General features: G+C 43.7%; 1 pseudogene; it reads right to left on the bottom strand.

Annotated features, from left to right (window-relative positions):
• Positions 1-1948: 1948 nt before the first annotated feature.
• LOC103212798 overlaps positions 1949-7220 on the bottom strand; it is a 22817-nt pseudogene continuing 17545 nt past the window's right edge.

Raw genomic sequence — 7220 nt, 5'->3', positions numbered from 1 at the left:
CTTTCTTTCCAGGTAGAACATTAGCAAGCACTGGGGAATGATACATTTCTATTTTCCTAGTTTTCAGTTATATGTGACCTATACCTGGCATACTTCAAAGCACCCAACAAAAGATAACAGTGGTGGGAAGTTGTGAGCTGTGAGAGAAGCATTTTAAAATTTATCCACTATTAATATATACACCGTACATTTTATACATATAAAAAAACAGTGCCGTTAAATGTATCCATTGACAAAATCTATTCATTCCTTCTCCCATTACCTCTCACAAAAATACTTTTGATTATTCAGGTTGGGTTGGCAGGGGATGCAGAAAGAGAGAAGTAGAATATTAAAAGCTTCTAGAACTATATAAAAGGGAAACCAAAAAATATGTTCATGGGAGAAGGGATGGGGGAAAAAAAGCTAACCTTTCCTTTTAAGGAAAAGGTCTGTCTTCAAAAGGAAGAGATTAAAATGCGCTCTCACTTCGGGAACAATCAGCTTTAAAATGGATCCCAGAGGAACTCACTCCTGGGACTCAAGCGGTCAGAGGGGTCAGCAGGCATTCTTCTGGCCGACTGCCCTCTATGAAGGCCTCAGAGGTAAAGCTTAAGGAGTGTGCATATTCCTGCTGCAAACCTGGCCTTTCAACAGTCAGAGGGGAGGGTGGCTGGGTTTGCCACCTCTGCTGGTCATAAAAGATTGCTGTTTCTCCCAAACTAACGATCTTTCTCTTTAGGAAATTGGGCATTTGAAAAGGCATCTCTCACTCCATTTGATTCTGATGACAGGCTAAGTGCCCATTTTCTCACGAGCAAGCCATTAGCATGATGTTCAAGATGCAACCATCCACGACATGATAAACTGATGCTCTGCTTTATCAAACTGGGGTTGAAGAACAGCTGTAGGAGAGAAGCTACAGCTTTTCCTGGGAGATCATGGTTTAGAGGGCCTAACACCATGGCTTAAAAGTGGTTAGGATGCTAGGAATGGGGCTGGCTCTGCCAACTCTAGGATGACAGTGTTAAAGACGCCTTCATTCATTTGCCTCTTTATTCATTAGGTGAATATTTATTGAGCATTTACTATGTGCCCCCAGGTACTATTCTGGGAACTGTGGATACAGCACAGAGCAAAACAGAAGAGCTCTGGTCTCATGAAGCTGCTGTTCAAGGAGACAGATGACAAACAAATAAGTAAGAGATATAACTGTCAGTGGTGTTAAAATTTTCAGAGACAAAGTTGGGGAGGGGACAGCATATTTTGGGAAAAGGTGTTGCCATTTTAGAAAGTTCTGGTAAGGCAACACTCAGATTCTGACATGTAAGCAAAGACCTGCAAGGTGGGGTGGGCAGGGGTGCCATGCAGATACTTGGGGAAAAAGGGCTCCAGGCAGAGATGGGAGTGAGCCTGGTGTGTTTGGGAGAACAGAGTGCACCAGGGCCAGGGTAGATCAGATCAGAGGAGTAGAGTGTGGGTGTCAGGGCAGATCATGTAGGTCTGACAGAGTTCTACAAGCACTTTGGATTTTTCTCTGATGGAGATTGGAGGGATTTAAACAGAAGAGTGACATATTTCATAAAGTACTGTTAGCATATCTTCTCAATTATATTTTTACCCTCATCTTCAAAAAACAGAAACAAAATAAACCCGTTGCCATCTGGTCCATCCAGACTCAGCAACCATGTAGGAGAGAATAGAACTGCCCTGTAGGATTTCCAAGGCTGTAATCTTTACAGAAGCAGACTGCTACATCTTTTTCCTGAGAAGTGGCTAGTGGATTCAAACTGCCAATCTACTGATTAGCAGCCGAGCATGTAACCACTGTGCCACCAGGGATCCTTTTACTTTCATCTTAAAGGTGGGAAAACTGAGGTCCAGAGAAGTTAAGAGGGTTGGTTGCCCACAGGCACACAGTATGAACTTCTAGGACTCTAAGCCAACTTCCCCCCCCCACCCCCCCCACTTAATCCAGCACTTTTTCCACGCTCATGTAGTTTCCAAATATGCTGACCTCTTCTGACTGCAAGGGGGAGGCCAGAGGCTTAGGGGCACATAGGGCTGACACGTCTTTTTTTTTTTTTTTTTTTTTGAGGTTCCCTCCTTAGGGTATTCTTTTTTTTTTTAATTGTGATTTGGGTGAAAGTTTACAGAGCAAATTCACTTTCCATACAGCAGTTCACACACACGTTGTCTCATGACATTGACTACAATTAACCACAATACAACAGCTCCCCTCCCACTTCCTCCTGATAGTTACTTCTTCCCTGTGTCCATCCCTCCATGCACTCCTGCCCTCTGAACTGCCTCCCTGGGCATGAACAGCCCTTTTTTCTCTCATGATTGTTCTCTCCAAGGAATGTGTCTACCTCATATGCCTGTCTATTGTTTGGCTGGAAGCCACAGGTGTGGGTTCAATTCCAGACCTGAAGGGCAGCTAGGGGCTATAGTCTCAGTGGTTCCACCAGGCTCTATCAGACCAGCAAACCTGGTCCCCCACCCCTTTTTTTTTCCAAATGATTTTGAGTTTTGTTCCACATTGTTCTCCCTCTCTTATCCATGATCTCCTACATAGATCCCCCTCCGAGTGCTTGACAGTGGTAGCCGGGTACCATCTAGTTCTTCTGGTCTCATAGTCATATAGGCTACAGATCGCACAGTGTACCAGTTATGAGGACTAATTGTGTCCATGAATCTTTGGTTTTCTTCATTCTTCTTTGCTCTGGACGAGAAGAGACCCATCGTTGCATCTAGATGGCTGCCTGCAGCAATCCCAGCTGCTACTTGCCAAAGTAGGAGGTAGAACAATGTTTTGTGTAGTATGTTATGCCAATTGAGCTTGATATCCTCTGCGACTATGGTCCCGAGCCCACAGGTTCAACTACTTGGTCCCTCTGGGTTCTTGGGCTGTGACCAAGAAGTGACTACAACCTTGTTCCTTGTCAGCTCTACTATACACCTGGGAATTCTTACAGAACATACTTGTAAATATACTTGTAGAACCATTGTCTACCAATCCTATACATGGTCTTGGGTACACTCCCTGCTGCATAGATATACCTAATACTTCAGCCTGTCCACCCATCTATCCACCTGTATACCCATGTTTGCCTTCACTGACAACGCAGTGCTGTATGTGCAAAAGGGTTCATCTTTGTTGTCTGCACCTCCCATGTACCTCTCTATGTCTTCCTCCTCAATGCCACAATGTTGATCACTTGCATTTGGTACATTGGGGCTGGCACTTCTTGAATATGATTGCTGGGCACCTGTTCTACAGCATCATCTAAGAGCATATGGAAAGTGCTCTGGAAAGTACTGCACATATGATGAGTAATATAAGAGATTATTAAGAAATCCCCATGCATAGCTCCTAAACCCAGGCCCTCAGTGCCTGCCAGTCCTCCATTTGAACTTCATTGCTCTGGATTAAGCATTGTTGGTAGCTATTACTCACCTAGGAATATCCTAGTGCCAGCTTTTGTTCTGATTTTCACCATCTCCCTTAAGTGAACCCAGTGGGTTCACGTGCAGGTCCCATCTTGCTCTAGTTTACAGACCAATCAACCTAAAGCACAAAGCAGAGCTGGATATCAAGTCACCCTTCCTACTGAGGTGCCCAGCACTGGACCTGGCACACAGAAGTACCAAATACCCACTAGTCCCCTTGGACATGGGACCTGGCCCTCCAGTGTGGCCCACAACTGCTGGCCCTGCAGCCAGATCAGCCTTTCTCATCCTGTGAGAGCTGGGGGCTGGCCACAGAGCTGCACTGACCTAAAGCCACTGGATCCTATTGTAAGTAGACAGTCTTGCCTCAACAAATCCAGGAAAAAGGCCTGTGTAGGGCACAGACATAGTTTGGGGTACAGAAGCAGAATTCTGCTTCTTTCTCAGCAGGCCAAAGGGAGGGTGATAGTGCCTGGCTCAATGGAGGGAAACACTCCATCTGCCCTGAAAAGACTGTCTACTTTTCCTTGTGGGTCAGCTCTTTACAAAACCATGGCAAGAAGCATTTTCTTTGCTGTGTGGATATTGTAGTGGGTGGACTAGCACTTGGAGACAGAGGCGAAGGCCTTCAGTACCCCCTAACTCATCTTCACGAAGAAAAAGGGAGTGAAAGAAGCAAAACACAGAAAGAAAGACTGTAAAAAAGTTAAACAAAACCACCCACAAATAGCTTGGAAAAAAAGAGGACTGTACCATATCATGATAATTGTGGACAGTTTGGCAGCTGAGCTAGCGATGACTCATTCCTAGGCTCTAGTTGCATAATCCTCCCCAGCTCAGGCAGGAGAATGAAACTAGGAAACTAATGCAGTGACATTTAGTAGCAAGAAGGAAGCCCACACAACATTTGTGCAAGGCCATCCAAAAATAGCATGCTCCTCGATGCTTGGGTTTGGAAACTATGCATTTCACTTGAAATGCCTGAGTCGTGGCATATTTTTCTAGGGCTGCCTACACTCTAATTCAGTGAATTTCGATTCAGCAAACATTTATTGAAGGCCTACTGTGTGCCCAGCTCTACAGTAAGGACTTGGGAGTGGGAGCTAGAGGGAGGCACTATGAAAGAAGCATAGAGGGAAGAATGAATGGGTTTTAGAGCCAGAAAGTGATACAGTGATTGATTCAAACTCTAGAGTGGTCCCTTACTAGCTCTGAACCTGTTTTCTGTCTGTGAAGTGGAGGTAGTAACGTTCATGTCATTAAATTGTGTGAGGGTTAAGTGAGATAAGGTATGTAAGTCCCCAGCATGCTTGTTGGTGAGTAGTAAGGCTTCACCATATGGCAGCTGCTCTGGTCGTCCTGGATATGTCCATGTATATGTATGTGTGCATGTTTGTAAACACTGCAGGACCAAAAGTGCTACTGGGGACACATACAGCCATAAGAGGACTCAAAGGAAAGAACTCTGAAACTGTTGGGTGGCCTGAGGGTCCAACAAGGAGGAGGAGAGAGTGCTTTGAAATGAGCCTTGAAAGACCAAATTGCAAGTGTTTCTTCAGTGTTTGCTGGGTGGCAGGCCCAGAGAAGGTAAGGACAAAAGAGACAAACCTATCAGCAATTAATAATCATAACAATAAAAACCATAAAGATAGTGAAGCAGTTTGGCATAATGATTGTGGTGCCAATTCTGAAAACAGATTCCTGTGGACAAGCTACAGCTCTTCCACTTACAGCTCTGTGGCTCCAGCAAGTTCTTTAACTATTCTATGCCTTGGTTTTCTTTTCTGTAAAATGAGGGTAAAAATAGCAACTTCCTCATAGGGTTGTTGCAAAAATTAACTGAAAGTACTTAGCATAGTCCCTGGTACATAAGAAATGCTCAAGAAAGCTAAGCTAGTACTGTGTTCTTCATCACCACCATCACCATCATTTACATCACCATCATCACCACCACACATCAGGGAGAGAGGAAGGTGCAGAGGTCTCTGGGAAGAGGCCTCAGAGCATCAGGGAATGCCATAGACAGGAATGGTTATTCTTGAAGTGAGCTCTGAAGGGCATCCAGGAGTTTGCCAGGAGGATTATGGAATAAAGAGGCATTCCACGCATGGGGACAATCTGAGGAAAAAGCATGAATGTGCAGGAGATAAATGTTAGGAAACAGAAAACAGCTCTAGCAAAAAAGCAGGCTGAGAATAAGACTTGAACAAGAGAAAGAGGGCAAGTGGAAAGAGAGGGAAACCCCTTCCTTTCTTAGCTTTTTCCCAATGCTTTCCTGGTACACATCAGGCAGTTTGGAAGCTTGGACATAGACATGAGCACTGGCTCCCCACCGACTCCTTCTCAGAGCCCTAGTTACACACTGTATAAGTACTCACCTGCTAACTGAAAGGTTGGTGGTTCAAACCAGGGCTTTGAACCAGTTCGTTCTGATTCAACCCCCTGCTGAGAATTTGCATTTCTACCCCAGATATAGTGAATCAGAATCTATGTTTTAATAAGATCCCCAGGTATATATGAGAATCCTCTGGGGATCTATAAGAAAGTACTTTGGGATTTTGTTAAAATATAGATTCTGATTCAGCTTATCTGGGGTGGAAATGTAAATTCTCAGCAGGGAGTCAAACTGGAATGAAGCAGTTTGAAGCCTTGGTTCAAACTCAGCCAGCAGCTCTGATGGGAGAAAGACCTGGTGATCTGTGTCCATAAAGACATAAGGACACAAAGAGATATATGCACCCATGTTTATCACAGCACTATGCACAATGGCAAAGAGATGGAAACAACCTAAGTGCCCACCAGCTGACGAATGGATAAACAAACTGTGGTACAAATATACAATGGAATATTATGCAACCCTAAAGAATAATTTAGAATCTGTAAAACACTGTATAATGTGGATAAACCTGGAGGACATTATGCTGGGAGTGAAATAAGTCAATCACAGAGGCCAAATATTGTGTTAGTCCACTATTGTAAAAAGTCAAGGAAAAGTTTATACTTGGAAGGAAACTTTCTTTGTTTCAGGGACAGGAGGGGAGGGGAGGCTAAATTCCTAGGTAGGCTGAAAAAAAAAAAAAAAGAGAGAGAGAGAGAGAGAGAGAGAGAAAGAGACCAAAGATTATTAGTGGTTACCAGGGGTGGAAGGAAGTGGGAGTAGGGAAGCTTTTGTTTGCAGAGCACTGAGTTTATGCTAATGGTGGCAGAATGTTTTGGAGAAAGGTAATAATAATGGTGGCACAACATGAAAAATGTCATCAATGTCCCTGAGCTGTAAATGGGGAAGTTGTTATGTTGGCGAATGTATAGTTATGTATGTTTTCACCACAATAAAAGTGGGGGGGAAAGAAAAGATTACAGCCTAGAAAACCCTATGGGACAATTCTACTCTGTCATATGGGGTTGCTTGAGTCAAAAGTGACTTCAAGGCACCTGACAACGACAACAATCTCTGATGTTGCTCAGAGCTCCTTGAGTAAAGACCTTCAAGATAAATTTATTTTAGAATTCAGAGAGGAAAAACAATCTTTTAGTAAAAAATAATATCTAACATTCATTGGAGTTTACTATTTGCCAGGCTCTATTCTAAGTGTTTTACATTTATTACCTCATTTCATTCTCACAACAACCTCTGCAAAGCAGGTGCTATTATTCCCCTGATTTACAAATACAAATCACAGGGAGGTTAACTAATTTGCCAAGTAACATAACTAGTAAGTGGCAGACCCAGGACTAAACTCCCAGGAGTCTGGTTCCAGAGCACATGCTCTTAACTCCTTTCTCCTTTG

The sequence above is a fragment of the Orycteropus afer genome, unplaced genomic scaffold (genome assembly GCF_000298275.1).
Source record: "Orycteropus afer afer isolate SDZICR_OR568_19922 unplaced genomic scaffold, OryAfe1.0 scaffold00015, whole genome shotgun sequence".
NCBI lineage: Eukaryota > Metazoa > Chordata > Mammalia > Tubulidentata > Orycteropodidae > Orycteropus > Orycteropus afer.
The sequence above is the reverse complement of the archived record's forward strand: the minus strand, read 5'-3'. Positions and strand labels throughout refer to the sequence as shown.